We start from the raw sequence: 15,557 nt of genomic DNA, 5'->3' as shown, positions 1-15,557 counted from the left end.
TAAGTTCTTTCAAAATTAGTCTAATGTATTTAACTATTAGTTTCCAAGTATTCTATTTAACTTTTTCCTGCCTAGTATTTTCCCATGTTTTATAATGATTTTATACGTTTTTTAAGTGCTTTCTCATGTATAGTATTTGATTCCTTCTTGTACAATGTTTTAAGCAATGTTTTTAAGCAATGCTTTTTTTAGTTTGAGCATGAGGCTTAATTGTTTTTCACTGCTACTTAATCATTGTGTGATTTTTATTGATTAATTGGCATTTTAGAATCTCTATTTAAACCTGTGCATTTTTTACTGTGGTGTCTGATGAAGCAACTTTGATTGTGAAAGCGCTTACCACTTTGTACTTTGCTGTGATTAAACGTTTGCTGTGTGTTATCTTGGTGCATTTTTTACTTTTTACCTTTCATGCTACTCAAGTCAGAAGTGACAAACTTCATGACACCCATGCAGACGGGAACTGAAAGTTTGATTGCTGAATCTTGCACCTAAGGCACTGTATGAGCACATCCACTCATGCATGAATCGTGCCATCCCCAATAGAACCAAGATGCTCTCGTCCAAAAAAAGGAAGCCAATCTGGTGGTCCCTTGCCATAAACAAACTTTACAACAAAAGGAAGAAACTGTTGCAGAAAAAAATCTCGGGATGCAAAAAACTCCCTTACCAGCCTTAGTAAGAAGCTGAGATCCCTCATAAAACCTTCCAAAGATTCCAAAGACAGCCCTATGTCAAGAATCTAAATGGCAATGCTCAGATCTGCTCTCAGCTACAACAGAATGGCATTAAATATACTGATCCCAAGGATATTGCCAATATCCTGGCAGATCGATTCAGTGCAAACTTCACCCCCCTAAAGGCCCATCTCAATACTGAAAGATTGCCAAATTCTGGTAATAACGGCCACACAGGTAAAAAATGCACTCTCCAAAGCTAAGAATACAGCATCCATGGGACCAGACGACATCCCAGGCTGTGTACTACATGAACTACAAAATGAACTAGCACCTCACCTAACTCTCGTATTTAATCATAGCCTCACCTCAGGCTTCGTGCCTACTGAGTGGTGCACAGCTACAGTTAACCCACTCCACAAGGGGGGATCCACCTTGGATCCTGGGAACTACTGCCCCATCAGTCTGACAAGCCTGATCTGCAAGGCCATGGAACGTATTATCATGGAACTTATAAACAAAGACATTGGCAACCTTCAAACACTGGACCCCACCCAGTTTGGGTTCATGAAGGGCCGATCTTGTCTCCTAAACCTGATTGACTTCTTTGAATCAGTCTCCAGAGCCATGGACAAGGGTAAGGTGGTCCACACAGCCTATCTGGACCTCACCAAGGCCTTCGACACCATCCCCCACTCTGGAATCATAGATAAACTTACTAAGCTGGGCATTAATCCCTACGTCACTCGATGGGTTGCCTACTGGCTTACTGACAGAACCCACACTGTAAAAGTAGCTGACTCCAAATCCTGCTCCAGACAAGTGGAGTACCTCAGGGTTCAGTCCTGGGACCGCTCTTGTTTGGCATCTACTTCTCTGAGGTACAGGCCAATACTAAGGGACTCTGGCTAACAAGGTTCACAGATGACTGCAAACTGGGAGCCATTACTGAATCCCCAAATGATGTAGATATTCTACAAAATGGCCTTACAGAAACAGATGCTTGGTGCCAGAGCCATGGGCTCAAGCTCAATGCCAAGAAATGTATAGTTATCCCCTTTGGGAAAAAACATGTACCCGTGAATTACCACATAGGTAGCAGTACACTAAATACCGAAAGAGTGATAAGAGACTTAGGGACACAGGTGGACAGTGGTCTCACTTCGATAACCACATCGCCACAACAGTCAGGAAATCCATCTATGTGGCACACCTCATCACTAAGGGCTTTTCATCCAGAAAAAAGGAGGTCATTATCCCACTGTACTCATCCCTCATTAGACCCATTATAGAATACAATGCCCCATTTGGTATGTACCTCTCAAGACATCTGCAACAACTGGAAAGGCCGTAGAAATACCTCGCTAAAAGAATCACAGGCCTAAAGCAGATGCCCTATGCTGACCATCTAAAAAAAACTCCACCTATAGTCTGTTGCACATCATCTACTCAGAGGCAATCTCTGCTTAACATACAAGGCCATGAAAACCCAGAGCTGTTGGACATGCTACACTTAAAGAAATCCCAGTCCCTCAGAAATGCACACTCCAGGGATGTAAACCTTGTCATCACAATGAACTAAACTTGCTGGAGGAATAGGTTCCTGACCCAGAGACTCCCCAGACTCTGGAACAGACTGCCCATACATGTCAAGCAGAGCACCTCTTTGGCTCTCTTCAAAAGGAACCTTGATTGGATGGGAGATAGGAAATTCACCCTGGGGATCACGTTGGTCACCCTGCTAGACAGGGGTCCAGGGAAGTAAATACTGTGAGAAGAAATAGCTAGGGAATTGTTATGGCTAGGCTTGTATAGGCCCTAGGGCCGATAGCCTAGTACCAACCTATGAACCTATAATAATGCCCTTCTAGCATGTCAATGTACTAAAGCACTAATTTCCATAATAGTCCAAGTTCTTAAAAATATCTAAACTAGTGGTTACTTTAATTTTGTAGTGTGTTCCAGGAGTCTCTGAGAACCACTTAATACATCTCTTATTCGTAAATAATCTCCTGCACTGGTTATCTGTTGCTTCTCTACTGTAGTTTGATAACACTAAGCATTACCACAAGTTTATAGGTGAGTGCTAGACTAGTTGCCCTTGTGGGCCGTTTTAAGCTTAGCCATTTCTCTTTGAAAGGTGAGAATCAAACCATGTACCTTGCAGCTGTAAGGTAAGCACCTAAACCATTATACCAACCCCCAACCTCCGTTATCTGTAAATACCCTGTATAGTTGAAAAAGATTTCCTCTTAAGTATCTGTATGAGACACTGTAGAAGTTTGGATACTTTAATCTTTCATTGTAACTTAAATTTCCACATCCATGTATACTTTTTGTGTATTTCTTCTGTACTCCTTCTAGCTTAATCATACTGTTCTTATAAGGTTTCCATAGTATTCTACATTTAGGTGTCGGTCTAAGGAAGCAAAGCTAGCACATAAAGCCACTACAAACAACAAACAGGTTGTCAGTAACATACCACACCACACTATACACATCATACACGATACAGACCAGAAGCATACACCTATGCGTGTAGGGACTCTTAAAAGTAACCTACCTAAACCATAAAGACATCCTAAACATAACCTAAGAAAAAAGTATCCTCAGCTACCTCCCCAACTACTATGCACTTAACTTATCCCTACTTCTAACCCTAAGGTGTAGGTTGAATGTATTGCTATATATACACTTACCTTAACCCGCACTCTAACACTAAGGTCAGTAACTATTGCACATTTACGTTAGGGAGCTATACCGGATAAGGGAATCTCCTACTGAAGTTTTACCTCACTAAATATGGTGTGGACAACTATGGCACTTCGATATTTCAAATTTTGCACTTCAGGACGTTCAGTGTTCTTGCAATTCACTGTTTATGTGTTGGCCTTTTGGGATTCGTAAGTGAGGTTTCGACATTCTAATATAGACCCGGCCTACACCTGTCTTCCCAGCTCTCGTATATTTGCTCAACCCCTGTCTACCCATATAGTGCCTTTTTTAGATGATGTCAGTGCTCAAAAGCTTCCAACTTAAAACCGAATCTGAATAAAACAAAGTTATTGCTTTTCATTACTAGGAGTATTGACAAAAAAAACAAAAAAAAACAAACAAACAAAGCTCCACTCCCTACAGTCACTGCTTACCCTAGAATACTTTTATGTATGCATTGTCACAGCGATATGGTTCAGGACCATTGAGAGCACTACATCAGTGCAAGGTTTCTACATCTACCACATATTCAGGCCCAGTGAATTAGGTGAAGACAGTAAAGGCAGTGGTATCTCTATAATCATAAAAGAAAATGTCGCCTTCAGGCCCCTGAGCGTGGATAACTATCTGGAACTCCTCCACGTCCAACTTACCATTAACAAAAAAAAAAACCCTTATCACATCATAACTAAGTATAAGATCCTTCTCTATGCCCCTGTTGCCTATAGTTCTTACCTGACTAGTATGGAGTCCCTATGCATTGGCCAAACACCATACTCCTAGGGGAACTTAAATTGCGTATTAATAAATGGAATTTGTGGGAGCAGTACATGTAGAATAATGCTCAGGAGTAGGAGTGAAGTTTAAAGAATAGGCTGGAATTGAGCAGCTTATGTATTGTTGAAGTGAATGAGAATTGGTAGAAACATGTATCTCTCATGAGTGGAAATGGCACAGTTTCTTTTCTTTTATTTTATTGTATGTGTATCTATGTAAACTTTTTAAAAAGGTGTGTTTAATAAAGTTGTGAAAAAGATGTAGTAATCACAGGTCCCCTAACAATCATTAACCCCTCTCATAAAATCTCCACTTGATGTTTTTTTTTTTTTATTGTCAGATACAGAAAAAAGAAGCTTATTCCATGACAGAACAGGTTTACAATCATTATTTAACCATGTTTGAGAAACAATGATAACATCAGTCTTATGCATACACAACAGATTTATAAAAAAAACTTTAACTAGCACAGATAAATTAAATTTTGCTATCCATGAAATGTAAAATTTCTGACATGGTAAAATTCTTGAAAAAAACATCTGCTGTACTTTCCCTACTAATAGTCAATGAGACCATGAAGATGAGATAATTTGATCTTGCATAAAAATCAGAGGCTGAAATGAAGAAAAGGCTGGCTTAATATGAGACTGCTCAAGAAAAGATTAAAAAAAATAATAGAATTAGAGGACAGAGCATGTAGGGAAAAACCTGAGATTTTCTGCTGTACCAGAGAAGCTGGAAGGAACAGACTGTATTAATTTTATGAAAGCACAAATAAGCAACTGGACTGGTATTCCACAGCAGGAGTCGTTGATTGAAAGGACATGTTGTGTGTATGTTCCAAATCTGGCCATGAGAAAGCAACTTAGACCTTTAATAGTAAAGATGCAGTCCTACCAGCAGAAAGAGTTGATTCTAACAAAACTGGCAGAAGGACAATATACTGAAAGTGGGAGACAGTAGAGTGTTTGTGGAAAATGATTGCTCATTCTACACCAAGCAGAAGAGGAGTAAATTTATGCCACTATCAGGGAATGTCAAGAAGCATGTATGACATTCAAACTGCTGTACCCAGCTATCTTCAGAATATTCTTTCCTAGAAGGACAAAATCATTTTTGATGTAGAACATGCTAAGGAGGAAATACAAGTTTGTCCAACAAAAACTGAGCTGTGAAACAGAAGGAGATTCTGCTTCTTGTTCTTCTGGTAATAAAGAACAGCAAGAGACTGCGCCAGTGAAAACTTTTCCAATGTTTTAATGGAAAATGCTTGAGAGACAGAAAAAAACACAAGAGTTGACTAGAAGAACCAAGAGTATGTTGGAAATGAAGTAGTGACTGGATTTGGGAGATGGAGATAAACAGGAATAATACCAGCAACTCAGAAACTGACAAATAAATGTGGGACTACAAAGCATTAATTATATTTGTGAAACATGACAGAATAAGAAAACATGGAAATTTTGGACTTTTTTGACTTTGTTAAACTTGTAGGAGACTTTAAAGCGTGTGCCCTACTTCATGTTATTAATGTTTGGAGGAACACTTAGGAGAGGGGTAAAGGAGAGAGAGAGAGAGAGAGTTAACTGTAAGTAAAATAAAAGCTTGTGGAAACAACTGTGCATCTGATTCTGATGTCTCCATGGAGGCAATATGATAAAGAGCAATAGAAACAAAATACTTATCTCTTTCAATGGCTAGGAGGTAATGTTTTGTAAAAGTATTCAAGTGCTTTCCCATTCTGGGCGAGCAATAAAGATAAGACAAAACCAGACATCACTTAGCAAAGCACACAGTGTACCATATATCTTAGCATGGATAACCTTCCTTTTAGGTTATCCCAAGTGTGGAAGTGTGGCTGTTACTGTAGGACAATTGTTCCCATTAGGAGGGTAAAACTTCAATATTTGAAGATGTACATAATTTTCTGTGTTGTTATAAAGTTAATAGGTTTTAGGTTTGTATTGAGGGTGTATGTTTTTTGAGGGTTTTCAATAAAACAAAAAGCTTTGTAATGAGATGTGACATAGGTTCAAATGGATATGACAGGAAACAATTATTTAAAACAACAACCTGCCAAACAGTGTGTGCAATTAACACAAAAGTTGGAACTAGATACTTAAAAAAAACTGTTGCAAATAAAAGGTGGGAATGATAACTTTTTAACATAATGACACTTTTTATGTTATCTTTAAATGTTAATGGGTCACAGATAGTTACAAAAAATAAAGAGTAGTGAACTATATTAAAATGTAGAGTACAAATAACTATGCTACAGGAGATGCATTTGAAAAGAACTGAAAATATGATTTTTGATAAAGAAAGGTTTTCAGGACAGTTATTCATTGGAATACCTGCGACAAAGGAAAAGAAGAGTAATTGTATTAATTGCAAGAGGAGCTCCAATAGTTATAGAAGAGGATAAAAAAGATAATGGTATATTTGTAGTATTAAGGGGATACTGGCAAGGGAGGAGGATTACACTGGCATGTGTTTATATTCCACCTAAAACTGCTGTAAGGGAGCTTAAGAACATTCTGGGAGAAGTAATCCATTTTCTGAAGGGAATATTATTATCGGTAGGGGCTGGAATTTGATTTGCAGCAATGAAGGTGTGTTTGGGGGGCCCAAAAGGGAAACTATAATAAAGGAGGGTACTTTTATGAAGACATTTATGAACATATTTGGCATGGAAGATGTGGTTTCAGTAGTAGGAATTTGGGAGTAAATTTGCATATTATTCCCCAAGGTACAGAAACTGGGCTAGGCTAGAAAGAACTTAGGAACATGTGCATGTAATTGAAAGTTTTGATATTCATCCAGTAACTATTTCAGATCACGTGCCAATAATAACAAATAAAAATGCAGCGTAATGAGAGAAAAACGAGACACTGGGGTTTTTCCCACCTACCTATTGAAAAGAGGGTAATTTAAGGAATGGGTAGTGGAAATTATTAGGGCATTGTTAGGAAGTGGGATAAAAGTAAATTAGAGTGTAAAAATTAGGGTGGAAATGAGAGAATAGACATGGTTAAGAAGTAATAACAATTAGAGAGACTGACAAATGTTAAAGTATTGTAGAATGAGGGAATCTCACAGAACGCGAAGAGGAGTAATTGCAGAATGCTAAGCAGAAAATAAAGGATTACCTCGATAATATGCATGAGTTTAGAAATATTGCTGCAACTGTTTTTTGATAATGCCAGAGCACAAAAACTTTTAGCGAAATGACTCGGGCAACAGAAAGCAGAAAGGGTTGTCACCAAGCTTAGGGAGCCTATAACAAGGAAGATTATGAGAATCCTGTAAAGGTACTAGAAATATTTCTTAAATTTTATGAAAGTTTGTATAAAGCAGAGAAATATGAAGATCAAGAAAAGGTACAAACGAAAATGTGTATGGAAGAATTAAATATGCCAAGGTTAGAGGTAGATGAGTGTCCATTACTAACAGGATAGGAGAAGATGATATAAAAATGATGTATAGCCAATCCCCAGGAATGTCCCCAGGAGTAGATGGTATTTCTGTGGAAGTTTGGACGCTTGGAGGGAAAAAACTGATAATGATCTGGAAGGTTTTGTTTAACAGTATTTTAAGAGGAGGAGAAACACCGACATCCTGGAAGAGAATGGTGGTGGCTGCAATACCTAAAGAGGGTAAAGACCCATCGGATCCAGAATCATACAGGTCCATTTCAATCTTAAACCATGAGTATAAAGTGTTTGTTTATAATGGCTAAAAGAATGGCAAAGGTGATGCTAAAATTGACTGATATGGATCAATGTGGTTTTGTGAAGGGGAGGCAAACATTTTACAGCATTAACACAACATTGATGTTCCAGAGGAAAGTAAAATGTACGAAAGTACCAATGGTGTTGTTGGGTCTTGATGCAGAGAAAGCATTTGACAGAGTAAGCTGGGAGTTTGAGCAAGACAATGAAAGCATTTGTATCCTCTGATAAAATGATAAGGTTGATTAGGGGGATATATGAGGGATTGGAGGTAAAATTAAAGGGGGTGGATTCCTCTTTGATAATTTCTGTTTGAGCAGAGGAACTAGGCAATGATGTCCTATTTCCCCCTTTATTTGTAGCATATTTAGACCCACTGGTAAAGAAAATAAGGAACTCAGAAATTCAAGGATGATATTGGTATGGTAGTCAAGAAAAGCTAGCTCTATTTGCAGATGATTATATTTTATACCTGATAAAATCAGAAAAGGGCATTTCAGTGTTGTGGAACATTTTGAGGCAGTTTCAAATCTTTTCGAGATACAAAATTAATGAAGTTAAAACAAAGGCAGTAGTTGTAAATTATGTACCCACATGCAGATTGGTTCAGCAATATCTATATTTATGGGGCTTGAGAAAAGTAAGTACTTAGGAGTATGGATTAAAAACCATACTGGTGTGACAGCTAAAGATGTGTGGGAAGGGACTAAACAAAATATAATACAAAAACTGATGAATTGGAAGCTCTTTCATGGATATGGATAGCAAGATACAAGCAGTTAATCTGTTTTTAGTCCCTTTAGTTTTATACACAGGTCAGGCATATTTTTGTCAACCAGTGGAGAAGTTGTGGATAACAATTAATAAAGAGCTGAAGGATTTTATCTGTGTGGGGAAGATGGCAAGAGTCAAGTGGGATAAGCTGATTCTTCCAAAAGAACAAGGCGGTTTGGGACTACCCTATTTGAAGGGGTATTTCAGAGCTACACAGTTAAGGCTCCTATACATAGCACAAGTAGAAACGTATAATTCAAAGTGGAAAGGGATGATGATAGTGAAATGGGGGAAGTTGAAAAAACAAGGAGAGGCTGGATTTTTGGATGCATATCCTTGAGGCGAATAACAATAACCATATAGAATATTACATTTGTAAGGCGGCAGAAAGTAAACTAAGCACTAGGCCAGTAAGGTGTTGGAGAAAGGAGATTCTGCCGATAGGGATGACTGCAATTAGGAATATATGCAATAAGCAAAAGGGGCCTGGAATTTATTGGAGAAAACATGCAAAAGAACCAAGGTATTGGGAGCAAATAATTAGGGAGGGAAAGGTAATAGAATGGGAAGAGGACAAGAATTTATTTTGATTGCAGGCTAGAGATTGCCTTCCCTATCAAGGACTGATATCAGAGAAAGAAATAGGGGGATCCTAAGCAAAACACCAGCACTGGTAGAGATTTTAGTAGAAGGTAGAACAGAAGCTGCTGTTAAAAAGGAATAATTAGTAGAACATACAAAATATTGCATGATAACTATAAGAATCAAGAGGAGATTAAAAAGGATTTGAATAGAAACTGGATAAGCAATTCACAAATAAACAGTTGGGGGATATATATGTCTCTCAAATAAGCAACAAAGTCTAGAAAATGTATGATATTTGCTTGGAAGTGTTTACACAGGCATTTTTATACCCAACTAGACTCCAAATAATTTTTCTTCAGGTAGACAGCAAATGTTGGAGTTGTGATGGTGTAGAAAGAGGTAACTGGGGATATATTTTCTGGGAGTGTAACAAGCTGGCAGACTTTAAAGATTCCCTGCAGACTGTTCTGTCAGAAATAATGGGTAAGCAAATTGGTGTAACTAACACATTTATTTTTTTGAGCTATGATAACAGAATTGGAATTGCCTAGACATGGTAAGGCCTTGCTGAATCTAATTATGGTGGCTGCCAAACAAGCAATTACTAGAAAATGGAAATTATAGTCTAAACCAACTTTTGTCAATGTAGTGAATATAGTACAGAGATAAAACAAATGGAATTGGGATCTTTAGAAAAGGGTAGGAGCAAGTTACCTAAAAACTGTGGGAATTGTGAGAATGATACATGCAGAGGAGGAACAAGGTTTAAAAGAAGGCAGGATTTGATTGAGCTATGTTATGTTTGACTGACAATGACTGGATAGATTATAGGTGATGTATAATGTTTGCAACTAAAATTGTGTCAATATGATTTGTTTATATACATGTATGATTGTCTGTCATATGTGATCATTTAATAAAGATGTTTCTTGTTAAAAAAAAATGTCATCTGTAGTATCAAGTTTAATAAGGGTTGACTGATCTTTATTAGTAAAAGGCACTTCCTTTCCTAAATCTGTTCTAATTCTACTTTGGCTCATTAATATATATGTAAGAACAGTTTTCCAAGATGTGTTGATTGCAAAAGTACAATTGTCCTCAGCAACTCTAGTTTTGTTATTAGTAATAGTAAGCAAATTACCTAAATTTTGACTTGAGGAATACAAGTCTCCAATGTTACATGTTGTCTTTATTTCCACAACATTTTGTACAGTGGACAAGAATGCATATGCTTCATACATTCATAGATATTCCAAGGCCACTGAGTCTTATGACCATTTACACCATGCCAGTACCTTGGTACAGGTAGTACCTCCTTTCTCCAGGAGGGCCATACCAGTCAATTATGTGTTCAATTTGTGGAAATCCATCCAGACATGTAGTTTGTTTAAAGGAAAATGGTGAGTTGCACTGCTTAACATCCAGGGGAAGTTTATTCTAGATGTTTGGAAGGTTCTGGGTTATAAACCTATACTTCTGTCATGTTTTATTTATTGTTTCATGAAGATTTAGAATCCTGGTTCTAGTATTGGCGGAGATGCTAAACCTGAAGAAACATGGAAAGTCAAGACAGTCGGGTCTCTAATGGAGTGGTAAGCAAGACAGAGATATCCTCTCAAAAGTCTAAGACACTAATTAAAGAGATAGAGATTCTAGCCTCTCTTGGTAGCTCTGGGATTTTAGGCCTGTGGTCTCTTTGGTTAGGAACATTTGAGGTATTTCTACTTGTTATGTTTAGTGAGATATATCCCAAAGGGGGTGTACTCTGTAACTGGCCTAATCAGTGCTAAATATAAGGGAATGATTACCCCTTCAGACCTTGATGATATTCATTTGTCAATTTGCTGGGCAAAATAAAAGGATTTCTCATTCATCAGTCTGCCTGAGGCACTCCTTGGATCCAGTCCAGCCATTAGCTAGTGCTCTAGTGCCTCATTCTCCCTCAGACTTCCCATAATCACCTGTGTGCCTACTTTTTAGATCTCATTTACTGCCATCTCGACTGGATCTCTTTCTTGGCTAGCACCTAAGTGTTCTTACTATTTTGATTTAATTCTTCGAATTTAGAATAGCATTTTAATTTACTGAGCTTATTTAGCCTAGGGGAATTCACTGATAGTATTTCTTCTATTTTTTTTTTCTTAGTGCTTCAGTTCATTGATGTCAGGTACTCACAATGTTCACTGTTGTATTAAATATTTGCTGTTCTATTTTTATTTTTTATATTGTTAACATTATGAACAAGACCTTCAAAAAGTGCACTATGTGAGCACAAGTTCCCAACCCAGGATGAGTATGATCTGGGAAATCTTCATATGGGTCCTGAACTCATTAATGTTGAGTGTGCCCTTGGTCTTTTGTGGACTGGAAAACAAAGTTAATTGCTAATGGTCTTCCTCCTGCTGAAATTGTGGACAAACTAGAGAAGAGAGAGAGACATAAGAAGGATAGATGCTGAAAAAAAATACTCCAAGGACCTGGAAACTCCCTCCTCTTCCCCCAGAAGTAGCAAGAAAGTAGTCTTCTTTGGCACCAAAACCCAAATCACCTGTATTAGAAACAGTAGTGATTAGAGACAAGTCTCTCACCCAACAGTACATATTCCACAGAGCGAGAATTGTCTTGTTTGTTAGGTTCCATATCTCCTTCATCTTCCATTAAATCACTGTAGTCATTTAGAAGCATGGCAGAAGCTGATTGGGAGCCTATGATGAGGGCTTTCCTGAAGATGTAGATGGATCTGGGCATCCCCCCCCCCCGAGCCCCCCATCTGTTACAAAGGTAGATCATGTTGCCCCCACTCCACCTCTAGTAGTTCTTTCTTTGGTGATGGTTTCTGCATATGTGATTTCTGACCTAACTTCCTCACTGGATCTTTTCATCTCTGACAGTAATTCACTTATAACTGGTGACCTTTCCTTGGCCAACTTGCTTGATGCCAGTCCCATCGATTTCAAGTGGGCTCTGACCCAAATAGTTGGTGTTGAGTCCTTAGCACCATCAATGGCCATTACTCATTTGGAGCCATTCTCAGTGCCAGGGTCCTTTGATTTTTGAATCAGCAGTACTGATCTCCACCTCTGGGGCTTCAGAATTCCTGGTGTCAAGGCATCCTTCCTCAACTCCATCCATGTCTGTTTCAGCAGGGGAGAGTTGGTGCTGAGGTATGTTCCCTTGATGCATACAGACTCCATATCTGCTTTCAAGCTCATAGAGAGGCTCGTACCTTCATCTCCTCATGCTGACTCCTCTGAGATGCCTCTCCATCAGCTCCTCAACTTGGCCATCAGGACTCCTAGGGACAGAGCAGAGTGGTATCCTTCAGAGATGCTCAGTAAGTGCAGTCTGTTTCTTCCACAGACTCCAACGGTTCTCAGACAGAGATTCCCTGGTGAAGAACGTGCAAAAAAAAAGCTTATAGTCTCCCCTTTGGAGTTGATCACCCTGATAGATTGGAAGAGAGAGAGAGAGAGGGAATTTCCATGTTCCCTCCTAAAGACATCACACATGTTGTCCTAGAATTGATGAGGCAGAGGGGATTCTGGCCATCTGACCCACCCTTTCAAGGATGAGGAAGTTCTCTTCCAAGCATGCAGCTCAGCCCTTTCTAACTCATGGGTGCTCCCTTCTGTGGACTGTCTGATACATTTATTTGCCAGGAGGGCATTGCAGGAAGCAGACATGAGAGAAACCAAATAAAAAAAAAGCAAGACAAGGTGCTGCATCCCCCTGAAGAAAGGCAGTTTTGGTTTAAGGGTCCTCTGGTGTACTTTGATTGTTGCAGCAGTCACAAAGAAGGAACTTGGTGATGAGTTGTCTGCTGCCCATTCCCCAAACAAAGAATCCAGGGAAATACTCAGAATAGGGACACAAGCCTACACTGTTAGAACCTTTGCCTTGAGGTTGTTAAATTATCTGACCATGTGAGCAGATTCCAAAGGGACCTAACCAAACAAGGTATAGATATTTTGGATCAAACCATGATTCAAGAGTGTCCTAAACAGCTTAAGATCACCATGAATACCATGTTTAACATTATGCATCTCTTTCTCCTTTTGTCTTTTTCACAGTGCAACCTATGGAGCAGCCAGGGCAGCAGGCACTGGTATAACAGTCTGATGTCTTGACTGACTCCACCTCTTCAACTTCATAGAGAACTTTAAGGCATTCTTTACCAACACCCCATGATGGTTCCCCTTCTTCGTACCAGTGGTTAAGGAGAAGTTGGTGAGGTGTGAGCAAAATGGGAAGATGCTGTTTGCGATGGATGTCAAATGTGAGAGCCCTTAGAGATCCATCAGTAGGAATTAGAAGGATTCCAAATCCCTGCGGCTCCAGAAATGCCAGCATCAGCCCTTTGACTCCTCCAGTATGGGCATCCATGGCAGAGGTGGCTCCTTTAATGGGGACTGACTAAGCAGTGGAAGGGGTCAGCAAAACTAAAGTTATAAAGAACCCTTTTTGGGGGCTTAAATCAGTACCTGTGAGGGCCTGCCTGAACTGTCTATCTCTGGAGGCAGTCGGGGTGGGAGGTTGATTGTCTCATTATTTGGGTATGCGGAAGGCTACCATGCATGATGACTGGGTGTGAGATATCATACCCAGAGGCTGTAAGAAGTCCTTTTCCCAAAGACCACCTCCTGAGAAAGCTGCAGTTTACAAACATCCCACCTGACCAAACTCGAATGGCTGTACAGGAAGTATCTACCCTCCTGAAAAAAAAAAAAAAAGAAAAGGACCATCCAAGAAGTCTCATCAGACCTGAAAATGTCAGGAAGCCATTCAAAATTCTTTGCTTCCAAAGAAAAGCAAGAACCTCAGCCAATTGTGGATCTCAGTGGCTTAAATCTTTTTGTAAAAAAAAATCCTTTTCAGCGTGGTCAGTGTTAGTGATTTAGCCATGCCTTAAGCAAGTGACTGGATGTGCTTCAGAGACTCCTACCTCCACACAAAAGTTACAAGGGTGTCCAGGGGCTTTCAGCACTTCTGGATAGCAGCCAGTCATTACCATTTCAGAGCTGTGCCCTTTGGTCTTGCCTATAGCACCCCATGGGTTTTCACCAAGTGCATAGCAGTGGTCACAGCCCACCTATGACTAAAAGACAGCAGTGTGTTTTCATACCTAGATGCTTGGCTCCTGGCTGCCACAACCAAAGAATCTTTACTCAAAGCCAGAGATTACTTTTTAGAACTCTGCCTGTCCATGGGCATCTCCATAAAGTCACAGCTGAAATCCTCCCAGCAAATTATTTTTATGGAAAGTTATTTAGACACAATTTCATGTTGAGTGTCCTCATCCTAGAAGGGCAATCTTTTCTTCAATAAACAGTTTGAATTCTTTCTTGGTGAATGGTCCAAGGAATATGGAATCAGAGACCAACCTTCATGTCAAGATCCTGGAGAAAAACAGCAGTCTTCCTAGCAATGCAGGAATATCAAGGCTTCTTGCCTTTGGGAGCAATTGCCATACAGACAGACAAGTATGTCTATAGTCTGGTATATCAGGAAACTGGGAGGAACCAGATCTTACCCTCTTTGCAGACAAGCCATGAATGTATAACAATGGACACTGGATTCAAGTAGCTTTGTAGTGGTAGTGCACATCTGGAGGAAGTCCAGCTGATTAGCAGACAGGCTTAGCACATCTGTCATAATGCCTTACAAGTGGTCCCTCAGTCTGTCACTGGAGCCAGTGTTACTGCAACTTTGTTGCCTTTCCATCCAACACAAAGTGCAGAAGTTATTTTGCCCAGTTTCCTCCAGGTGGACAGTGAGACAGGGATGCCTTAGTATGCCAGTGGCCCCTTGGTCTGCTATAAGAATTCCCCTAATAGCCAGACTTCTAAAGAATGCATCAAATTGCAGATTGAAGATGATGCTCATTATTCCTTTAGGCCCTGACAGATTTGGTTTCCTATGCTCGGGCCTTATCTGAAGAACCCCCCCCCCCCCTCCGTCTTGTAGATCCTCAACTTAATCTTCTTTCATATCCCTCCAGTCAGCCTCACCTATGCTTTTACAGCCTCATGCTAACTGCATGATTTCTCCAGTTCCCATAATAGCCAGACATGCTTCCTTCTCAAAGAATTTAGTCTGTATTCTATCTGCTTCTCAGAAACGGTCTACTCATAAAATTGACGCATTTCTTCATCTGGGCAACTAGTCAGAGACTTTATTGTTATTCTTCTTATATTGCAGATGTTTTACGATTTTTGTCTGCATTGTTCAAAGCAGTTTCCAGCTTGTCTACCATAAAGGTTCAGTTAGCTTCAATTTCCAGTTATCACCCCCAGATACA

At 39.5% G+C, this 15,557-nt stretch overlaps 1 protein-coding gene across 2 annotated transcripts in view; it reads left to right on the top strand.

The window, feature by feature from the left end:
* Positions 1-15,557, top strand: part of INTS7 (integrator complex subunit 7) — a 1,158,789-nt gene that overhangs the window by 401,990 nt on the left and 741,242 nt on the right. The gene's annotated exons all lie outside the window — the stretch shown is intronic.

This window comes from Protopterus annectens, chromosome 6.part0 (genome assembly GCF_019279795.1).
Source record: "Protopterus annectens isolate FY-2018-M chromosome 6.part0, PAN1.0, whole genome shotgun sequence".
Lineage (NCBI taxonomy): Eukaryota > Metazoa > Chordata > Ceratodontiformes > Protopteridae > Protopterus > Protopterus annectens.
The sequence above is the reverse complement of the archived record's forward strand: the minus strand, read 5'-3'. Positions and strand labels throughout refer to the sequence as shown.